Source organism: Castor canadensis, chromosome 10 (assembly GCF_047511655.1).
Source record: "Castor canadensis chromosome 10, mCasCan1.hap1v2, whole genome shotgun sequence".
Lineage (NCBI taxonomy): Eukaryota > Metazoa > Chordata > Mammalia > Rodentia > Castoridae > Castor > Castor canadensis.
The window spans coordinates 128,459,396-128,482,293 of record NC_133395.1 but is presented as its reverse complement, the minus strand read 5'-3'; the positions used below and the strand labels follow the sequence as shown (position 1 = coordinate 128,482,293).

The 22,898-nt window shown below is 41.8% G+C and overlaps 1 protein-coding gene across 15 annotated transcripts in view; it reads left to right on the top strand.

Moving 5' to 3' along the window:
* Positions 1 to 22,898, top strand: part of Foxp1 (forkhead box P1) — a 414,133-nt gene that overhangs the window by 298,176 nt on the left and 93,059 nt on the right. The window contains exon 1 of one of the 15 annotated variants that reach the window (XM_020168304.2): positions 14,303 to 14,406. The exons of the other annotated variants lie outside the window; for them this stretch is intronic. The gene's annotated coding sequence lies outside the window, so the exon portion shown is untranslated. Of the gene's footprint in view, positions 1 to 14,302; positions 14,407 to 22,898 lie in introns of those variants that run through there. 15 annotated transcript variants of the gene reach the window in all.

Below are 22,898 nucleotides of genomic sequence, written 5' to 3'. Positions count from 1 at the left end.
ATGACCTTTCACTAGTCATTTTTCCTTCCTGGGCATCAGTTTTCTCATCTGGAAAATGAGGGGGTGGGATTAAAATGATTTCTAAATCTACTCCAGATCAAAGTTTCTATGATTTCTGTGTCTTTGTTCTTGTGGCCACAGTGGTGGCTGGGAACTTCTCTGTGTTGTTACTGAGCCTAAGTTCAGAGCATTGGGTGTGTTGAACTATTTCTGCATGTGGCCTCTGAAAAGAAGGAGTGTATTCCAAATTCCCACCATCTAAAGGGACCCCGAGGAAAGTCAAATTCTGCTTCATTATTTAGTGTTCTAGTCCAATATAAATCTAGAAGAAAATGCAGAACATATAGCTTAAACAAAGCATGCTTCATTTTTTTTTAAGTTAGTTTCATCTGAGGTTCCCTTTTTCTGCTCCTTCTTAAAGGCAAAAACTTGAGAAAGCATTCATAGAATGGGCTGGAGAAAAATATTGAGTGATAAAGGAAGAGGCTAGCATCTTAAGTGAGCTTGGGAAGTTGGTTCATTGAGTAAAATCATTACCACTCCTGCTTGGTAAGTCTGCAAAAGGAAAATCAGAGCTGATAAGACTGTCTGTGGTTCCCAGGGAAGTTAGGGTTAAGGGAGGATGTTGGAGTGATTTCATCTCTAGAGGTTGGACTTTGAGGAGGAGATGAATCACAAATGAAGAGCAAGAGGAAGGAAAGAACATTGGGCAGATTTGCAAGAGCAGGTAGGAGGATTTGAAGTGTTCCAAAGGACACTGTGGTAGGATGTGTCAAAGCAGTACTGAGGGAGAAAGGCATCAGCTTGGGGCTGAGTAAAACAAGATGTTTATGTGGTGATTGAATTTTGATGTTCTGCAGTGACTTTTGATCATTATGTTGTTAATCGTGTGATAATGTGACAGAGTAAAACATTTCCGGGTGTGGTCCTACTAGTGAATTCTCACTGTAAACAATAACTCCTATACCCTGTCTCCATAGGATCATCGAGACAGGATTGCACCTGGTAGCTATATATTTTTTTTAACCAGCTATCTTTATGTATGGGAACACTCATCTTCAGCGATTCATTTTCATTTCAAAAAACTTCTAAAAGTGTTAATTGCATTTTTCAAAACTCTTATGTAATTATTTAAAATTATTCTACCGGCACCATAAATCAGAACTTTTCCCATTATATTGCTGAGGAACATTTATGACCTGTTTAGACAGTTTTGATTTATAGGTTTAGGAAACAAGACTATAGAAGCCATTGCCAGGTTTTAATTTGGAAATTTCTCTAGCCACGTTTGTTTCTGCAGGAAGGAGAAGCAGAAGGCTGAGACGAGAGGTGATGGGAGAGGTATGGTAAAACACCAGAAAAGAGGAACAAGACTTAATTTGGGAGTCCTGCTGTAAAGTGAGCAGTCTGTGTACCTTGCATGTGTGATTTCATCTCTGTAGGCATTTAGTAATTTTTTTTTTGTTTCCATATAACAGGTGCATAACTCTGGGTTATGGTTAGGAAATACCCACGAAGAGCCAGGCACTGAGGTGCTTACCTATCAAATGCAGACTTGGGACAGCATCTTCACGAGGTTGGGGTAATGGTTGAGTGAGTGAGCTTAATCATGCATTCAAACACATTGTTTAGGAAGGACCTACTAAGAGCCAGGCACTGTGTTAGGTGCAAGGTAAGGTGACCTCTCAGGAGTCACCCTTCAGTTCCGAGCAAGGGGATATGCATGGGTAACCCTGGTGTGAAGCAGATCTTAGAACGTCACGTACTAACAATAGCACTCCAGTTTACATGTTGTAAAATGCTGTGCCTCACGAATTTAGAAAAGGGACCGCAGTATATCTCTGATGATGTGATCCAAGGAATTTAGAGGTGATAAAAATTGTAGGTGTTGGCAGAGGATGGGGAAGAGTTAATCTTCTGAAACAATGAATGCAGGTTTTTTTTTTCTTTCTTTCTTTCTTTTTTTTAAAGGTCTCAGCAGGCTGGAATTGTGGATCAAAAGGAAAAAGATATTTGATGGGAATGAATGCAAAGACCATGCTATGACACAAGTGTGGAGTGAAGTGCTCCAACTTGGCACTTCATGTGACAATTAGTTAGGGGATGATTGTAAAACCAGTAGGAGCCAATCTGGACCTGGCGGGGAGCAGGAGGCGCCAAGGACTTCAGGCTGGCTAATGGAATAATGAGGAATTGAGATCCCACCCTCCTCTGAACTTGACAGATAACACCTGGCCCTGCACTCCATGTGAAATGGGGCACGGGCGAACCTTACCCCATATCAAATGCTGAGTCTGTTTAGTGTTGTAGGGTGAGAAAGTTCAACACGGAAGCCAGTGCATAGATGCTGAGGGAAGGGATGGAGCTGTTCTCTTGCAAGAGATGATGGCGATCACTGTGAGGATTACCTTGTCCCTCACTCTGAAGTTCCAGAATCCAGGTGCTGGGAGAAGCAGAGATCAGGGGACTTCTGCTTCCAGGGAAAAGTTTATAGGAACAGATCCTCCTTTGTCTTATATCATGGCAGAGTGTCAGTGAAGTGTTTTAGAAGGCAAAGCCAAGTCGAGAGGAGACTCCTTGGGCAGTACAAATCTTGCTGTGTTACTTGCAATACCTTAGGATATAGCTTTGCCAGTGCTGGCCTCTAACTCATGGTCTTCCTGCCTCTGACTCCCAAGTACTGTAATTACAAGTGTGCACCACCATACCTAGATGGAGTCTTTCATCTGACAAAATTACTAAGACTAATGAAAAATAGGTGTGTTTTTTTTTAATAAAAATCCAAACCTAGATAGCTGTTTCCCTTTAGTAAATGCAATTGTGTTGGACTAAGCAATTCAAGTTTATCTATAGCTTTAAAATCTAGTTTAAATGTAGTCTCTGAATCATAGTTTGTAGTTTTGTTTTTAAACTTCCAGTGGATCTGGTCATTGATGCTGTGTACAGGTGAATTTTTTTTTCTGCATAAAAGATCACTCAGAATCAAAATTGTCACCAACAAGATTTTAATCCTTAACATAGAAATAGAGAGAGATTTTTTTTGTCCTTAACTGATCCTCTTACCTACGGAGTGCTGTGGTTTAGCAAGCACCTTGTTTCTTTTTCTTTGGCACTATGCTGTGTGTCCCATAGGTGGAGAAAGAACAGAGACTACAGAATGTGTCTCTTCAAGCTTTTAGTTTAGAGAAAATACTTCCATGAAACACACGAGGAGGAAGAAGAAGAGGCATTAATTCCTTTATTCATTTGTTTGTAAGTTCATCCAATAGTTGATGAGGAGCTTGTGTACATGGCCTTCTTTAGCATTTGTTAAGCCATTTCAGTATATGACAGAATGCTAAAATGTCTAATGTAGATGGTAAATGCTGCCAGGCGACAAGGGAAGTAACCACTTTAAGTTTAGTGCCACAGATTGGGGGGAGGTGACTAGGTTAGAAGGCTCTTCTCCTCTCTTGTGTGTTCATTTTTCTATTGAGGAGGGTAATTTGGCCTAACAGAGGAATATTTTTAGACTTGTCTCCTTTCTCCTTTTCTATAACGTGTTCAAGTTCACCACTAAATAGGTCTCTTGCTGTCCCTTGATTCATAAGAAACAAGTAAATAAAAATGATCAGGAGCCTTCCTTCCCTGCCCCCAGTGCAGCTGGGCTGCCTTAGGGCAGGCCCACTTAGAGCAGACCTCTCGGGTGGGAGACTGGGAGCCTCTCTGAAGTGTGGCAGTGCCGTGGAAATGATCAGTGTGCACTCGGCAGCTGTACTGCCTCCATTGCAATGCTCTTTCCTTCTCTGGAACTCTGAGAGGATCAGCACACAAGTCCTTGAGGTTTTGGAAGTTTGCCCCACTCCTATGTGCATTCTCCTAAAGCTTTTGTTCTATTTAATTGTATTACCCATGTATAATGTGATGTTGGGTCACCAAAGTATGACCCAACACTACCTAGCACTTGAGTCCATGCTCCTTCATTTTATGTTAGTGGTTTCCAGTCCCTGTTTGAATGTCAGGCTGTATTCTCAAGGCATATCACAGATTCACAGATTCAAAATCTCTGACTTGGAAGTGAAGGCGTTACAGGTCGAGGGCATGCCAGGATAGCAATCAAGAAGATCAGACTCCACTAAGATGGGGAGCAGTGTGCATGTCTGTTTGACTCAGCTGAGCTCAAGTCAAGGAGAGATCATATTTGTCATGGAAATGACATGGATACAGAACAGAGACCATGTCAACCCAGAGAAAGGCAGGAGAAAAAGAAATGTGTAAAATCTTGAGTTAGCAAATGTAGGTAAAATGGAAAAGACAGAAGAAAACTGTTTGATGTCACAAGGATGGAGCCTGAGTGTGAATTATAATTGTCCCAACCATGCTAAGATACCACAGTCCCCAGGGTTCTGCCTCTTGTTACCTCCTAGGTCAACTTCACACATGTTGCTCTGATAGCTCAAATGTCCTTCTCCACCCTGTCTATCAAACTCCTTGGGGCCAAGCATCACCTCTATCTTATTTCAAAAGTTCCCTTTCACCCATGCTCCAGGTAGGAGACCCCTCTGCTCAGTTCCAAGTGATCAAATAATGTCTGGGGCCATGCCATGTACTACCCCTTAACCATCACTTACTTTGGGCAGTATGGATGTTAGAAACTTCGAAAAGAGTCTTAAACCAGGCATGGTGGCTCAGCTCTGCAATCCCAGCTACTCAGGAAATGAAGATGAGGAGAATCCAGGTTTGAGACCAACCCAGACAAAAGGTTGACAGTACCCATCTCAATCAACAAGACAGATGTGGTGGCATGTGCTGATCATCCCAGCTATGCAGGAGGCATAGGTAGGAGGATCATACCTGAGGCTGGTCCCAATCAAGAAGTGTGAGACCCTATCTGGAAAACAACTGAAGCAAAAAAAGGGCTGGGGACATGGCTCTAGTGGTAGAGTACCTGCCTAGCAAGCATGAGGCCATTTGTTCAAATTCTAGTATTGCTCAGAGAAATAAAGCAAATCTTAAAATCAGTCCATTAGACCATTAATCCTTGATGCTATTAGGGTATAAGCAGAGCGCAGTACGGAACCATGTTGGTTGCAACTCCAGAGAAGGCTTTCTTTCCTGGAGACAGGTTCCACAGTGAAGCAATAACAACAAATATTGTATGACAATAGGCAGAAGCTTCTAAAAATTAGAGTTTATGTTGACCAGTAAACAGTTGGTTGTTCTTGATGCTTGGGGCAAACTTAACCATCCCAAAAAGATCCCATTGATTGGCTGAGAGCATGTTGTTTAGCAGACCCCAAACTCCTCCACATCCAAGATTTGAAATAGCCCTTGGATGTAGCCTGGTAACCTGGAAATGTAAATGATGCCACTATTTTGCCTTTGGGGAGTGTTTCTAGGACTAGTTAACTTGGGTTTAAAAAACAAACAACCAAACTGGTTCTTTCATTATGGAGATTCGCTGGATGATAGAGCTACTGCCTAGTTAACTTTTAGAGTTTGGACCCTTATCACCTTTAGCACAGAAAAATAGGTCCAAGACAGTCAAATCAGTTTGGCTTGTGGAGTTTCATTATAGCAAAAGGAAGAAATTGGTGAAAAAGTTGTATATGGTAACAATGGTAATGACATTACATTTAAAGTGCTTGTGGCTATGTGAGGCACTGACCTAATTTATCTCACCTAAAATCATGTGGCTGAGGTACTAGGATTAGTTCCATTTTATTGATGAGGAAACTGAGGCACATAACCATGTAATTTACCAAAAGTACAGGTAGGAAATGGAACGTCCAGGATGAGAATCCATGGCAGTCTCTCTCCAGGGTCACTATGATAAGTGCTGAGCAGTTAGTGACACTTGGTGAGATCTGTTTTCCAAAGGAATAAAACTATACTTGCCTCTTTTTGATCCCAGGGTAAGTACTAGTCCATGGCTTGGTCTCCAGCTTTTCAAAGGAGATAAAAGCCATGTTTAGGCTTCATTCAAGTCCCAACTTCCCCGTTACTAGCTGTAAGATACTGGCTAAGTGATTTAAGCTCTCAGAGCTTCAGTTAATACATCTGTTCAGTGGGTACACCATGACTACTTCAGAAGGTTGTTTTGAGGATTAAGAGATGTGGGAAATGTCAAACCCATCACACACTTCTGTAAGTATTTCTGGTTTTCTCACCCATCCCATCAATCACCAGGCACCAGCCCTTCCCTCATTTTCTCTTCCTTTATCTAACCCTTCACCAAGGTCCCAGTTTGTGACTGGTGACATCATTATAGGATTTCTACCACTCCTGTGTTCTTAACTGTCTCTGGTCTTTGTTTTCTAAGCTAAAGTTGCCTGAACTCTGTGACCGGCAAAAAGGCCTTCTAATGCAGGAGACTGGGCTCTAAAGGGGAGAATCCCATCCCATCCCATCCCAGCTTTCTCACTTACCAGCCAAGTGATCTCAGACAAGTCCCTTCCAGCTACCCACATTGGAGGACTTCCTCGGCCAGACAAATTGTGAACCAGGAGCTTGCTGTACACCGGATCTAATATTCACACCTCACACCAGCACTCTGGAATCAAGGAAATGGTTTTAAATGCCCCCCACCACATACACACAGACACACACACACACACACACACACACACACTGTGAGGCAAATAACTGCTCCTACTTTACTGATGAGAAATGCAGGCAAAAGAAACTTTTATGACTCACATACATTGCTGGCAAATAGCAAATACTGGGTTCAGTCCCTCATCTGTTCAGCTCCACACTCCAGAAACCCATTTCCATGTGCACTGGGGTGACTGGGATTCCAGTTTCATAGGTTGTCTTGAGCATGATGGGACAGTATTGGCAACATTGAAAGGCTAGCCAAGGTAAGGGTTGTCCTGGCTTTTGCTGAGATTATTCTGTGTGTACCAACCCAGCAAGTGGTCAAGTTAGCAAAAGGTAGAGAGAAGGGTGAAAGAAAGAGAGTGAGTTCAGAGGTTAGGACAAGCTAGGAGTCCAGTGGGACACTGGCTGGGAAAAAAAGGGGGTGTCATAGAACAGCTAACCACAGACTTCACCGATTTCAATGGTGTGGCCTGTTGGGTTGTGACATTACATAAATGTGTCCTGACCCATCTCAAAAATTGGACACCACTGAATTTAATTAAAATCAATTAGACATTCCTCTTATTGTTCAGACACAGTGCCTTGTTTGTCTGAAAAGAGGGAAGCTCTATATGACCTGAAAGCTTCCTGCTTCATCTGCTGCTTCTCCTCATGAAGGATGAAATGCCATTTGAAGTTAAAAATAAATAAATAGGTCTGCAGGCTGGACTGCATTATTTTTCTGTATGCATTTTCTTAAGACTTCTGAATAGTCCTGATCGCTGATATTACTCTTTCTTACAAATCTTTCTTGTAATCCAGTGTAGTCCTTAGTTGTGGCTTCAACGTGAGATGGAAAAGCCAGCCCCACCCCTTAGCCATCCTCGTGAGGCAGGTCCTCTTTCACCTCTGCTTTCTAGTATGAAACAGACAGAAGCAGGCCAGTGGCTAGGGAGGTCAGACCAGGTGCTCAGAAATGATTTTGGTGGGAAAGGCATAGGTCATTTGACAAAGAACAACTGAGCTGGTTAAGGAAGAGGGAAAAGCTTACAAGCACAGAGAACACAACTGTGTTTAGAAGTTGGCATTTTAGTGTGTTCATCCAGTGCACCACATCTTCTACAGACCTCAAGTTGCTGGTGTTTCAAGGGCTTGTCTTCTAGAGAGGAGCCCAATAAAGTCTGGTATTTTCTCCCACAAAGCATTTTTGTTGCCATTATTTTCTGATTTGTTGATTCCTAAACTAAAATCCTCTTTCTACTTTTTCCTGATAATTTTATATAGGACTTTAATTGTGAATAGCAAATCACCTAGAGAGGAGCCCTTTGCTGGTAGCCATGTGCACCTGGTATAAGAGGTCAGTGATGACAATTGTAGTTGATCTGTGGTTATGATTAGACAGCGCAGACAACATCTCATCCATCTGTCTCTTGATTTAGGTGAAACGTATAGACCCCGAGAGTGGAGGTGAGTTACCCACCACCACACTTAGGAATTTGTGACAGTCAATAATAGAATCCCAAGTCCTACATAGTATTCCTGCATCAGGTCAGGGTCAGCCAGAGTACTTGAAGTAACTTGGAACTAGAACTAGACCTAGGTGTGCCGGCCTCTTTGTTGGCATGATGGGTGAGTCTTAGTACTTGGAACTGTTTGGAAATGACACAAACCTTTACAGAGTGGGAAGTGGAGCCCCAAGGTCACTCACCTGGCTGTAGCCTGCGCTTCCTTTCCTGAGTTCTTACACACATCCTCTCTTCCCAGTCCCAGCAGCCTACCTTTTTGCTAGAAAAGAAGACAAGTCCTTAAATTTTTATATGGTTGCTCTTTAAAGGCGGGGTGTGTGTGTGTGTGTGTGTGTGTGTGTGTGTGTGTGTGTGTAATAGGTGACTATTACACTACAGGGCCCAGAAAGGGTTTTGTCTGTGGTGGTTTCCGTGCCACACAGCGAGGAAGGCAATTATCTTCGGAGGGGATTCCGCAGCCCTGTGCAGGCTTCCCCCAGTGTAAGATTTATTGTTGGCTGAATTGGGTGTTCTTTGTAACAGCATTTACTGAGCATCTAAAGCACTGTCAGGAGTGCTACTTCCTGAATGCTTCTGAGGCTGCAAATGCTAAGCTTCATTTTCCCGTGTTGGAGATATATTTTTGAAATGGTATGCAGGGATTTGCACGGGCCTCTTGCTTTCCATTGACACTGACAGGAGGTACACTGCAAAACCACAGCACGCTGCTGGGGAAATTTACCCCCTAATGCCCAGAGCCCTCCTTCAGCCTCGAGTCTGTGCGGCAGGTCCAGTAGCAGCCTGGGAGTATGTCCCGTTCTGGGAGGGGGGGAGGTCATGCCAGCTAATCTGTCACAAAGTTAACTGTTTTCTCACTTAAACAAAGGATAGGAAAGAACTCCTTATTTTTCCACTTTTTCCCCCTCTCTCTCTTTTTATGGATCTTTTGAATGCCAGAAGAAAACTTGAACTCAAGTCAGCTAAATATACTCTATCACAAAACCTTAGGGACTTCTGAAATGGGATCAGTGGCCCATTACTGCTAAGAAGGTGTTTTATTGAAAATGTACTCCCCAGAGAGTGAGCAAAAGAAGGCAGGATGCCCGACAGTCTTCCAGGTTGTTCTCTTAGGCGAGCTGAAATACAGTCTGGCACTCCTGAGCTGTGAGCAAGCAGGCAGCGAAATAGACAGATGTGCGTTTTTTACATTAAAAATGCCGTATTTCACCCGAGGCGCCCCCCTCCTCCCGCCTTGTTTCAGCGTCTTAATTTATATATTCCCGTTAATAGTTCCTTACATGTACTTTCTCTGTCTGGCTTTTAAAAGTTGTCTTTTGAATAAGTTGAGGTTTTTCTAAATTTCCTAATCCTGGCAGGCTTACCAGCAGAGGGCAGGCGTCAGGAAGGTTTTGACACCAGGGTGTGTCAACCCAGGGTCAGAGGAGGGTGGCTTTATGTGCAAGGAGGCTCTCTGAGCTTGCAGGGCAAGATGGGACAAGCTCCCTCTGCCTCTTCACAGGCCTGCTGCACACCACAGGTCTCTGGAAAAGCTGACTGTACTCAAAAAAGGTGGCCAGTGCCTGAGTCTGATATCCAGCCATTTCTACATAATTAAATGTAAAAAAAAAAAAAACGTAAGGTCATCCCTCAAAAGCCATCTTTTCCTTCCTTTTCAAGGCCCCCTGCTCTGGTGACATTCAAATCCAGGGTTGGCAGGTGGGTGCCATACAGGCTGTCCCCTACCAGAGGGGAGATGACGAGTCACACTCGGTGATGGTGGTGGTTGTGAACTTTCCCCTGATACCTGAAGAGTGCATTGGGAAATGCTCTCCTGCCCCAAACATGTACTTTTTTGAGAACTTTGCTCACGTCAATGTAATCTATTTTAACCTCATGGTAGAAGCAACACACTAATAAATTTCACATCACGTTAAAACAAGGGATTATAGTTTTATCAGAAATGAGAAAGGGCAATTTATTACTGCCGATTAGATTCAGAGTTAGGAAAAGGATGCGGTCATTTTTCTTTCCCTTGAGTGATTTCGTCTACCTGTGATGTTTTATGAACAGCTGAACATTTAGAGTGAGGGATACATTTTAAGATTTTTTTGATCAAGGTTTTCTGTACCTCATCACACAAGTTACCTAAATGTTACCATGTCTTGGTGTGTATTTACAAATTAACCGGAGACAGTGACATTACGAAACGTTGCGTTTAATAAAGACATGACTGTCATTTGGAGAATGTCATAAAAAAATTTCAACTCCTGTGGAACAGTGGGAACTCTCCAGCTTTTCCCTTGGCGGAACTGGCAGGCACAGATGCAAAACACATAATCAATTTCATTGTCAACATAGAATAACAGCTACGTAACAGTATCGAGATGGTTGCTGATGTATTAATTTATATTTTTAAGTAAAAGCCCTGCTTTAATCAAGACCGAATGGTAGTTCCTTGGAGACAAATGCCCAGACCTCAGGAATGGGCCATTGCTGTTGGCAATTTAGTAACTCTAATTGGCTGTCTGGTTAGTGCAGGAATCCTCTTGTGGGGTTCTTTATGTAGAGGTAAGCTTCCCTGGGCAGGCCATCAGACACATGGCCGAGCTGAAAGAAGGGCCTAAATTTTCTATTCCCATTGCTTCAGCTCTTTCTCTCTAGCAAAAGAATCAGATGGTTGTATTTCTTAAGTTCTATCATTTCAGAATGTGTCCTGGGTACTTTACTACATTAAATAGAAAAGGGTAAAGAAGCAAGTGTTAGGCAGACATTGTTTGGAAGAACATGAACTTGCATTCAGTTTTGGCCTGTCGTTGTGCAGTTCCTTGTCCTGTCTTTTCTCTAGTCATTCCCCAAGAGAACTGGCCAGGCAGGCCGTCAACTATAGCTGAGAAGCATGTGAGCCAGGACCCATGGCTGTGTCTGTCACCCCAGTGTGTCATTCATCAGAAATAATGTCCTGATGAGATGTTCTTTCTCCCTCTTCCTTTAATATGTTTTATCTCCATCCTCAGTAAAACCTTTCACTTTCCTCTGTGTTCAAGGCTAAGGTTCAGTAGAATGAAATAGAATACATGATCTGATCCCAGGTGTGTTATTTGGTGGTTAGAGTTTGGTGTGGGATCACAGTAATCTGTTCTTAAGTGCACAGCCAGCTGCACAATGGACTCATTTAGCAACTGACAGGTTTCTTAATATGTGGTGTTTGAACAAGACTGTGTCTGTTGTGGTGTTAGGATGTGGGCATCAAAAATATTTTCAAGTATGGTATTTATCGTTTCCTTTACTCTTCCTTAAACATCAGCCTCCCCCCGCTCCCACCCCAGGTATTCTGTTTATTTATTACCTTGGCCTCTCTTTTTTCTGCTAGCTGTCCAGTATCTGATTCCCTTATAGGCCTCTGTTGCTGGTTGTTTGATTCTTTGGGGATAAAAAACACTGTGCCTTTCTGAACCTCAGTTTTATTCTCTGAAAAATGGGATTGCAACTTCTGTTTAAGTTATAACAACTACATGAAATCCTGTGGCTGAGCAACCTATGTTAACACCCCACAGTAATCCAGATTCCTTCCCATTCTCTTCTCCCCTCCCCTCACCTCTCTTCCCCTTCCCTCCCTTCCTCTCCTCTCCCCTCCTCTCCCCTTCCCTCCTCTCTCTTCTCTTCTCTTCCAGCCTTTCCAAAACAACCTGGCATTTGAGGTGATGAAAGAATGTCATTTCTTTCATTAGAAGGTTTTTGACATTATATACTGTACTCTGGTCCTGGAAGGTTCCATTCCTCACTGCATCCCAGACGCAGATCAAGTACCCAGGTCTACATGACAGTATGCTGAGAGCTGAGACTTAACCAAAATGGCCTGGGCCTATACAGATTAGCAAGTTTATTATGGGTGGTACATTCCCTTGCCTAGAAGTAGTCTCTGAGTCACTGTGTAATCTGTCTGTTTGGGGAGAGGGTGGACTGGGCTCCAGGTGGCTTCTAAGTGAGCTTGCTAAGCCATTTTCCTCTCCATATTGTCACCTCCCCCCTTATCCAAACCATCAGCCCTTAAACAGCACCTCCCCAAGGGGCCTTCCCAGACTTCTGCTCCTAGTGATCTCCTGCTCTGTGGTCCCAAGGTGCTTACAGTAGTCATCACCACAGTACAATTCCATGCTGGAGTAACCACTTGCATTGCATCACTCTCTAATTATTTTGTGTAAGGCTGTCTCCACAGCTGGGTCATAAGCGTCTGTAATGTTTTTGTTTGCGTGTTTGTTTATTGTTTGTTTTGATGCTCCTGGAGACTATTAACTGACAAACACTGACCTGCCTAGGAAGTAGCCCTGCGTGTTAAGGCATGCTTGAGTTTTATGGATGCCTCATGAAGATCTTAAGCTGTAAAAAAAAAAAAAATAAACCAAATTGCTTATTTAATGTGCCACCCCAGTTTCGTTCACAGACTTTAAATCTCAGATTAATTTGAATACTTTGGAAAAAATTACTTGTGTGTTTTAAAATGACCATTTCTACTTTTTCGGCTGTATGTTGGTCAGACAGAACTTCCTATATTTTTATTTCCTGCTTTGGGGTTCTGCCAGCCCCTCCGGAAGGAGTGCCCTGCCTCTTTGGGAGTCAGGACTCTACTGATTTAGGGGACCAGCCATTCTGGTAGACTTAAGGCCCTTCCCCATCCCCCAAAAGACCAGCCTTGGTTTTCTATTGAATATTCATGAGAGGGTGGGGTCACATTTTTGTGACTTCAAAAAAATGCCATTAATAAATTTGTTATGACACAAAAACACTTTAGGGTGCAGAGTGAACTGCACTGTACCCATTTGACATCTGATCATATGTGGTCAGTTTTTGGAACCAGATTAATAGCGGATGTCAGATCCTTCCTGATTTTACTGAAATTCAGGCATTTGCTTGACTGGGAATAAAGGTATGCTTTTGCAGTAACCTGCATTTAATCCACCTCAAATCGGAAAATGTTGTCAAGTAAAACTCCTGGAATTACTCGATTAGAATTTAATTTACTGCCTTTTTTTTTGTCATTGAGGGAAAATAGCTAATTACTGATGTCATTACTCCTTTCCTCGAGTATTTTCAGAAAAATAATCAAAATGTTAGGGGTTTGTTTGCTTTTTGTTTTTTGGTGTTTTTAAAAAATACACGCCAGAAAGTTTTCCCCAAAGTTTGAAAATGGAAAATTGAGAAGTGATTTGTGGAGCTGCTGAAATTGACTAGATCAACCTGGCCCTTAAATCAGAGACACTTGAAACAACAAAGTTTAGCATATTTGTGACTTTAAAAGAAAAACACTCTCCTCCTCCTAGGCGTTTAATGGCATTAAAGCAATAGCTAATTTCTAATAGAGGTCACGTTAAAGTGCTTATTGAAAGGCGCTTTTTGTTGTGGCTGTTGTTGGATAAATAAGGAAGGAATGTAAAGAATTATTTCTTAGCAAACGTGTGGCAGAGGCTTTCTGCAGCAGCTGTCGTTCTAGAGGGGAAGTAGCTGGGTTCGGCGGCCAGACACGTTTGGTCGTTATTTATTTCAACCCCCGCGCATCGGGTTAGTTTTCCTCTGCGCGCACAAGCACACTTTGGCGAGCCCCACTCGGGGAAAGATAGGGGTGGCGGGGCGGCGACGGCTGCGCGAAACCAGGGACGTGAAGCGAAAGTTCTCCGCGATTTCGAGGAAAGCGCTCCCCTGCGCTGCTTTGGAGCCCCGCATCCCCTTCGGATTCTTAGTTGCTCTGAGCACTTGGCTTTGCTTGGCGCGCGCAGAAGGCCCCCTTCCTTTGCCTCTCCCGGTTGTCTCCAAAAGGTTGGGACAACTCTTTTGTCAGTTTCAAAGGGGAAGCAAACATGCCACTAAGCCCAGATCCCCAAATCCAAACCCAAACCCGCAGCCTGGCCCCAGATTGGAGATGCGCTGCGCGGGGGTGCCGCCGGGCTTGGCCAAACGTCAGCCAGAGGCGGGTCAAAGGGTTAACAGCAATTAAGTGGAGTTGCTCTCCAGACAAAAGCAGGGTTGCGCAGAGCGTGATTTCACCTGCCGCGCTCGGCTCGCGGAGGGGGCCGGGGCGAGCGAGGGAGCGGGCGGGCGCGGGCCGCGGCGCCCATTGTGTGGGGCGCGGTGCGGCGCGGGGTGTTTAGAGGCGGGTTGTGATTGGTGGAGCAGGGCGGGGCGGGTGGGCGCGGCGCGGCGCGTCTTGTCAGCCCGCGAGCCGAGCCGAGCGCCCCTGCGCGCGTGCAGTCCGCCTGCACGCCGAGGCCGCCGGACCCCACGCCCGGCCCCGCGCGGGCGCCCCGAGCCCGCTCCGCGCGCCTGGCGGCTACATGGAGAGTGTCAGGTTGGTCCCTCTCATTGATCTTTGCCGGTTCGCTCTCCTCCCCGGGCTGTGCGCTCGCTGGCTCGCTCGCTCGCGGTGCCTGCTTCCTGGGGCCTCGCAGGGGAAGGCAGGAGCGCCCGAGGGTTCTCAACTTGAGTCTTTAAATAATAACAACCATCATGATCGCTGTTTACCAACTTGGGTAGGAGTTGCGCTCTGGAAGTGGAGGCGGAGAGGGAGTGGAGGGTGGGAAGAGGAAGCTACAGGCCTGTGGGTCCTGGAGAGAGATTTTCCTCTCTCTCTCTCTCTCTCTCTCTCTCTCTCTCTCTCTCTGGGTGGGGTGCAGCAGTTGGGAGTTGGAGGAAGTCCTGCTTATGTTTCTTTTCTCTCCCCCCACCCCTTGGCGATTCATTTTCCGCTGCTCTGGCCTTCACACAGCCACTTTGGTAAAGCCCTATCCATCGCCCCATTGGCGGGGGGGCCGGGGGGAGGACAGGGGGGAAGGACGTACCTGGGGTGCGATGTGTGTCACTTCCAAAGCCTGTGAAATAGACAAGGAGCCTTCAGTTTCAGTGTGACCAGTGTGGATGTTTCATTGCTTCTGATAGTTTGTTTCTATATCTGTCTAGGCTATTTTCAGTTTAGCTGTTCAAATTCAAGGAGTTCACACACGGTAAAGGGGGAGGGGAGCAATGAGAGAGCACCACACCGACACAGGCAGAGAGCGATGGAACACTTCGCAGGTTATGAATCCTAAGTCTTGGTTGCATTGCTTTGCTGTTTAATTAAGCGGTGAGCAGAGCTTGGGTTTGGACGTGCCGCGCAGTGAGGAATTACCACGGGTGCTCCCATCTGAACGGGCTGCGAATGTAGCTAACAGCTGCCTGAACTACATGAAACACGGTCAGTGCAAAGGGGACCTCCCTCCCCCTTTATTTCCCTCCCAAGTGTGGTGATGGGAAGAAGACCTTTAGGAAGTGAGTGGTGAAGTTTTAGAGCAAAGTACATATAGACTCTTCCTCTTTGGGATTAACTCCTTCAAGGCCTTCCAGTGATAAGTAAAATCTCTAATAATTGTATATTCTTGTCCAAACAGACCAAATGTGCTAATCAAGCCAATTTAAAATGCAAATCACCTAATTTCCATAGATTCCAACATTCTGAAAGTGACACATTTGGGGGAAAAATTAAGCCTGATAACAGGAAATGTGAATCATATTACCAATGACTAATCTGCTTAAGGAAAAAAAAAAAAACCTAAGTTACATGTATTTTATCATTAGGAAGTCAGTGTAAAAGACGCCAGTTTTATTTTTCTTTAAGTTTAAAGCAAGTGATACCTTTATTTCAGAAGCGGCCCTGTTTTGCTTTGTTTGTTTGTTTGTTTGTTTGTGATAAGATTTTCCGTGAGAAACGTACATGTGCAGTCAGAAGTGGTTTATGTGGCGAAGTGTTGAAGTTAGCGTGTCAGTGTCAAAGACACCTCAGCCTGATCACATTAAGATTCTAGTTTAGGGTTTGATGTGTTGCTGTTATTGTTGTTTCTAAGAATGCAAAGCTTTCTGGAATGTTCAGATTCCCCACTAAGCAAACCAAATGAAGGCAGGCCGTTCTCCTAATTGATACCCTTTGCATAAATTGAGAAAAGGTCTCTGTCTATTTTCTGGGCTTCTTTGTAGCTGCTTGACACATTTCAGTGCAAAGTGTGTAAAAATGAAACCAAAATACAGACTGCCTACCCAGAGACGCTGGCTGACTTACTCTGGGATGTGATAGAGCTGAACTGAGAACGGATTGGGCTGACACTTGATAATCAAAGTTGATTTATTGTTCATTAGTACTGCATTAGCCCTTTCAGGCAAGACAGTTATTTGTGTAGTGGCCTGTCAAGAGCCACACTGCAAGCACCTGTCATTTCTAAGGCATGAGATAAGCAACCAAGTATTAAAATGATGCAAATCAAAATACATTTGACTAGGTAAAGGACCACACAGCCACATTTTTTTCCCTTCCAAACAAAATCGGATCAATATTAGTCTATAAGAACAACAAATCTACTAAAGATATTTTTAACCCTAAGAAGTAGTTACTGAATGGCTGAAGTGGGCTTCATTTTTGCCTGTTTGCCTGAAGAACTTTCTTTCCTGCCCAAATATGCAGCTTGTCTGACAAAGTTAAGGGAATGAATTCATCCAAGTCGTTGAAAGAAGGTAGGCTTTTCATTTGTGTTGTGTGTTTCAGTAAACATATTTCATTAAATGAAACTTTTAAGCATGGGTTGGTTATATGAAAATGTGATGACATCATAGCTAAGCTATGATAATGTTGGGTAATAATGTCAAGTGCATTTTCTGCTACATGTTTCACTCTCGATTTTTTTTCTTCCCACCCTGAAAGGGAATGATCTCATGACATATAACAGAAAACAACCAAAGTGTCAAAAGAAAACAAAATTAGTGGACTTTTGTCTGCAGCCATAGAAACATGGATTAACTCATATTTTTCCAGGGACCGAGTGGAAACATTCGGCAGGAGGATATATAGTGTATTGTCTTGTTTGAATTTTCATTTGACAGGGATTTTAGAGGCTGTGATCTTAATTAAATCTCAACTAGCTGAAATAATGCATCCAAAGGCACGCAGTGTTGCGTAACCTTGCTCAGTTGGTAAACCATAAATCATCAGAAAGCTTATGATAGGAATGGTCGGTTTGAATTTTTTTTTTTTTGTTTGCAGTTAAATGTACCTTCAAAAACAAAACCCTCACCATTGCTGCCTTGCATTTACACGTTGTCAGGAGCTGTCACTTGAAAGATAAACTCTTTTATGACACTGACCAGTTCTACAACTTTTCAGCCAGCCTCCACACAATTGTAAGATACAATGAAATTAAAGTCTCCATTAATTAAAAGCACTGAAATTCTAAATTTGTCTTGGCTAAGGCAGTAGAAATGTTGTTTGAAATACTGTGTACTGAGACAATCAAGAGCTAATGTGGTCCTCTCCTCAGCTTATGCTGAGGATTTAAATTAGAATTGGCAAAGAAAAAGAAGGTTAAAGAATTCATTTTATTATGTGGTTTAGTTATGGATAAACATCACTAAGGAGAACCTTACAACCATGCTCTTACTAACTGAGCAAATATAGTGACCAGTTCGAAGCCACTTCAGGTAGTCCATTGTGATTTTTAACAAGAGAGAACGCAGCAACAGTTGACCAGAGAAGGTTAGACTAAATAAATACATACTTTGTGTCTTTCTATGTGTTCTGTGTTAAAATATGCATTCAGGGACAAGGACTTAGAATCAGTAAATGGCCTTATTAACTCTCTACATTTTATAAATTCTAGTATTTGCAAATACTGGGTTATTTACTTTTTAGTGCATAACAAAAAAAAACAGTTTTGGTTTTTTTTAACTGCTCCTTTTGGGGGTTTCTCTATATCCCTTTATAGAAGGTATGTGCATGCAGAAATTGAGACAACTATCTAGTGATAGGTTGGTTGTTTATATCTTTGTACATACTGCTTCATACAACGGTTGTTAGTATGTTCCTAATGAGGTGTAGATGGGAGTTTTATGTATACCTGTGTGGCTAGATTTGGGGATAGTCTAAATTTATTGTTTGGGGAAAGATTTGTTTTCCTGGGAGCAGCATGATATTTCTGGTTATTTGTTTCAGTTGTTTTGGAGTGGACAGTCCACCCACACCACACCACACACCTAAATGACAGTTCTGCCAACAGTTTTTTTAGCTTTCATTTAAAAAAGAAAATTCAGATCCCTCTTAGCCACACAACCCTATGCACTGGGAAGAGCTAAACTGGGCCTCTACTTTGGGATGATAGGAATAACCTTTTCCTGAGTCACTCTCAACCTGGCAGTTGTTTGAAGAGAAATTAATTTAGAATGAGAAAAATGATATCGAACACATGCATCAATGCCTCATTTTCAAATCAGGTTACAAGCAACTAATCAATTAAGATACAAGCTACATATTATGGGGAGTGCTTTAAAATACCTGGGTAGCATGTTTTGATTTTTAAGGTTTATCTCCCCCCGAAATCTGAAACATCACTGTTCAAATAACTGCGAACAAGGCAAATCAAGAACATCAAAAGGGTCGGCTCCTGTGATTTCTCAAGGGCTTGTTATTTTGTACTTCCCAATTCTGTTTGATGTCTTGACAAAACAAGATGACACAGAGGAGAATACATTAAATTTTGATTTTTTTTTTTTAATCTAACCTGTTACCGTTGTGGCAGCTTAATTTCTTTCACTTTTTTTTTCTGAAGATGGCTTTTTGTCCAATTAGTGTAATTGTCACACCACTTCACGAGGCGGGTCTTCACCGGTGGGTTTCCCATTTGCCTGATTTTACTCGCAATTCTCAAACATGTTTTGACCTTTCACATATGGGGAGCTTTTGGTTGGGCTTTATGTTCATTAGAAATAAATCAATGAATGGTGAAATTGTCAAAGAAGCAACTGATGTTTTCTCATTGGAATCTCATTTGCACCCCTTAGCTTAACTGTGATGTATAAGGTGAAGTGTTAGAAGTAGATGTGAGAAACTACACAATGTCAGAATCTTGAGTTGTAATTCTTAAAAAAAAAAAGCAGTTGCACCCTACGTAAAGGCCTTATAAAACTTTGGAATGATCTAATTTTGGCCTACCTGAATGTCTAAGTTTGCTTATAGTCCCATCTCCCCAGTAATACAGGAGGAAAAAAAATCCTATTTGTACCTAAATGTCCTGGGATTTTTTTCCATGCTTATTAAAGCTTGCAAAAAGCAGAGCTATAGACTTCATTCTTAGTCTTAGAAAAAACTTTTTTTTTTTAGACAAAAGATAAACATTTTATTTTTATCTGTGTAACTATGAAATTGTATCTACAAGTTATCTTTTCTTATTTTAAACCATGCATTTGTCTCAAATAGGATTGATACAGTTGCTGTCTTCAATTATTTTTAAGTAATATTTCAATTTAAGAGAGCATAGTTAGCCAAGATCTCTTCACTTTCCCTTCAGGAGCTGAAGATCTTTGTTAAGGTACTTTCTTGGGATAGTCCCTCCCTCCTCCTATTTGCACTCCATAAAAATGACTTTCTGTTGTTGTTAATTTGTAAAATGTCGTAGCACATGTGATTCATGTGCACGAAATTGTTTTCCATGTCACCTAGAGGAGACACAAGTTGAGAAAGGAAAGAGGAGACATTTTTCTTGATTTAAATAATAATAATAGTTGCTAGGTTGAAAAGATCAGTAATTATTTTCATGTGTAGCTTCCATTGTTTCCTGTATTTAACTATTCCTGATGGGAGAAGCGATTTAATTTATGTAAACTTTACATTTTTATGCAAATGAAACTGATATTTATTAGGGCTAAAACAATTATGGTGGTGCTTAGTGGAGTAGCCTTGCATGCCTAGGAGATGAACATTGGTGAGAGCAGTGGAGGTTCCACTTACCTCTGCTGTAAATAAACAGGAATTCATATCTCTTTTTAAAATTTTAAAACAAAAAGAACCCAGGGAGCTTTGCAAGAGGCTGCTCATTTAGGTTGATAACCTAAAATAATTCCTGATTGGCAGGCAAGTCTTGGCCTTACAATCTTTGTGAAAGAAAGATAGCCTTTCTTGATAGAATGTAATAAACAAAATGATAAAAAAATGAAATGCTAATTGCATTTTAAAGAGGTCTTTTTTTTCCTAAAATTTTAATAGGTGGTTGTATTGTTAGAGAGAGAACAGTTATGCTAATGAGTGACTACTTAGATGATTTTGCATTAATATAATAACCATTACCTGCCTTAATGCTTTGTACAGTATTGTGGCAAAATAGCGAAGTCTAAAAGAGTTCTACAAAAAAGCAGAATTCCATAATGAAACAGAATTGTACTTTCCACATGAATAGCAGGCTTTTTTTTAAAAGACTGAAATATTATGTCAGAAATGTATTTTCTTTTCTCCATGATACAGCTACTTTGCATGGTAACTGGTTGGTTTTTTAATTTTTTTTAATTACCATAGAGTATAGATGCTTCCTAACTATTTTGTTTGTTGATACATGATTTATTTATTCTGAAAACTATCTTTTTTTTTTAACAAGGCCAGTGGTAATGGTGTTTAGTTTTTTCTTACACAAGCTAGCTTCTATATGATCTTCAAAAATTTGTTGTTCTTTTTTCTTTTCCTCTTCTTCTATTAAAATAGAGCCATTTTCTTTGTTTGGTTTTGTTTTGACATTTTGGAGCCTTCTAATTTAATTTGTTTTGCTCTTGTTATGTGATTAACTAGGTGACACCATCTAACCTGATCAGTTTTCACCCAAACACTGTCTGAAGTATAGAAAGGAAGTGAGTTGCCTGGGACATACACGTGGTGAATGATCAGTGTTTAAAATTGGTTTCTAAATAGTTTTTTTAGAAATAATGGGATGGAATAAATTGAGTAGAAGATTTTTGGAAAAAGAACTGTGTATGTACAATTTTTTTGACTTCCCAGTTTTATTATTTGTACACATAGCCATTATGAGTAGATGCTAATGTGCGTGCAATCTGTGTGTATTTACACTGGGCAGTGTTTACTTGCAGTTAGCTTGAGTGTAAACTAAAGGGAGAGAAAGAAATGATAACGTGTTATTTTCAGTATTCAGATTGTGTCTTCTCGCCTCCCACCCAATTCCTTCAATTGTCTCCTAGATTAGGAAGAAGCATTGTTTCTATGAGTGTTTTTTTTTTTTTATTTGTTTGTTTGCTTTTCAAATTTTTCCCCCTCCCATCACTGCCTTTCCCACCTTGGGCCTAAAGGAAAATAATAAGATAGATTTTTTTAATAGTCTTCAAGCTTTCAGATGATGGTAGAGTCATTTTAGAGAAAAAGCCAGCTGTATCAGGCAAAATGCACACAGCAGTGCCTGGGCTTTTCCCAGCGTTTGTGAGTACTCACGATGGTTCTCCCGTGGCTGGTGTTAGGTAGCAGCAGGCCCATACTAGCAGCTTTCCATGGCCCAAGCACAGCTGTAGTTCTGCCATTCCCAAGGGTTTGTGTGCACCTGGAATTGGCCACACCCAGTTGGTATCAATCAACAGTGTATCATTTGGTGTGTTTTTTTAATTCATGATTTCCTCTTGAAACTTCACTAAAGAGTGTTAACTGTGTATGTGTATTTTTTTAATTCAGTTTTGTATGCTAGCATTCTTTAAATGTCTGCCAGAAGTTTAATTTGAATTTCTGATCCCTGAAGGCAGCTAGACCGAATCATTCTAGTTCTTCATAAATTGCCTTCTGTGATTCATTGTTAAGTCATAAAATGTACTCATTTCTATATACTCAAACAGTTAATGTAGTTACAGTATCGGGGATAATTTTTTTTTTGGCCTTATATTTAAATTGTATTACGAGAAGGAAATAAAGAATTAACTTGAACTCCCAGGTAAGGCATGAGCCCTGTAGCTACACAAAACATCAGAAATGAATATTTTTATCTCAAGGAGGGTAAGGTGGATGGCTTGGTATTGGGGTGGGGAGGGGGGGAGTTTCATTTTCACTGAGTACTCTCAAAGAGGGGCCCATAAATATTAGACCACTGTAGTTAAAAACTCACATGACTGTTTTAAATACTATTGATTTAAACCACTGGCTAGATTTTATGAATCAAAGTGTAATTTCTAAGCTTTGGCCATATTTCTCAATGCTAAAGCACTCTCTCTTGTGTGCCTTTAGCTGCTTTCCAGACATTCAACACGGGATTAAATGATAGTAGTTACAGTGATCAATAGGTTAAGACTGCTACAATCACTCTTGCTGCTAATGACCTCAGTAGTAATGGGCAATAAAGTGTGGGCTGTAATAGCCCCTCGCCAGTACCGCGTGCCCTTTGATTCCAAGTGTTAGTAGGGACTATCTACATGAGAAAGTTGGACGCTGGGAATTAAGGGAGTGGATATATAGGCTGTAACTCTTACCTATTTAAAGCCTTAAACTGCTCTGATTTTTTATTTTTCCTTTTCCACCCCACCATGGTTTCTGGTCCATTTGAATATGTTTGTGCATGCTTTCTGTAACTTCTTTTCCTGACATGTTGGAGCAGAAAGTTTGGGGGAAATCTCAGTTTTATTGCATTTATAAATTAAGCTCAAGCCCACTTTGGAGACTCAGAGCTAACTGGTGTGAAAATGTGGTTTCAGATAGTAAAAGCCAAGTCCAGGCCATCAGAATATAATGGCCCACTTCTGATTATTCAGAGAGTGATCAGCCAGTGTGGAGGGTAACTCAGGCTTCTTGTTCCTGACCCTCCCTGGGCTGTGCCTGCTGCTTGAAGTATTTTATCACTCATCAGCACCTCCATCAAAACCGTCCAAAGGGAAAAAGCAGGGGAGAGTCAAGTTCATTCCACTGTGCTGCAGCAGAACTGTGAACAATGAAGAAGTAACTGGCTGTCTGTAAGGGTAGCAAAAGTCTCTCTGTATGTCAGTCTTTTCCCTAACCCCCATATTTTATTCACAGTC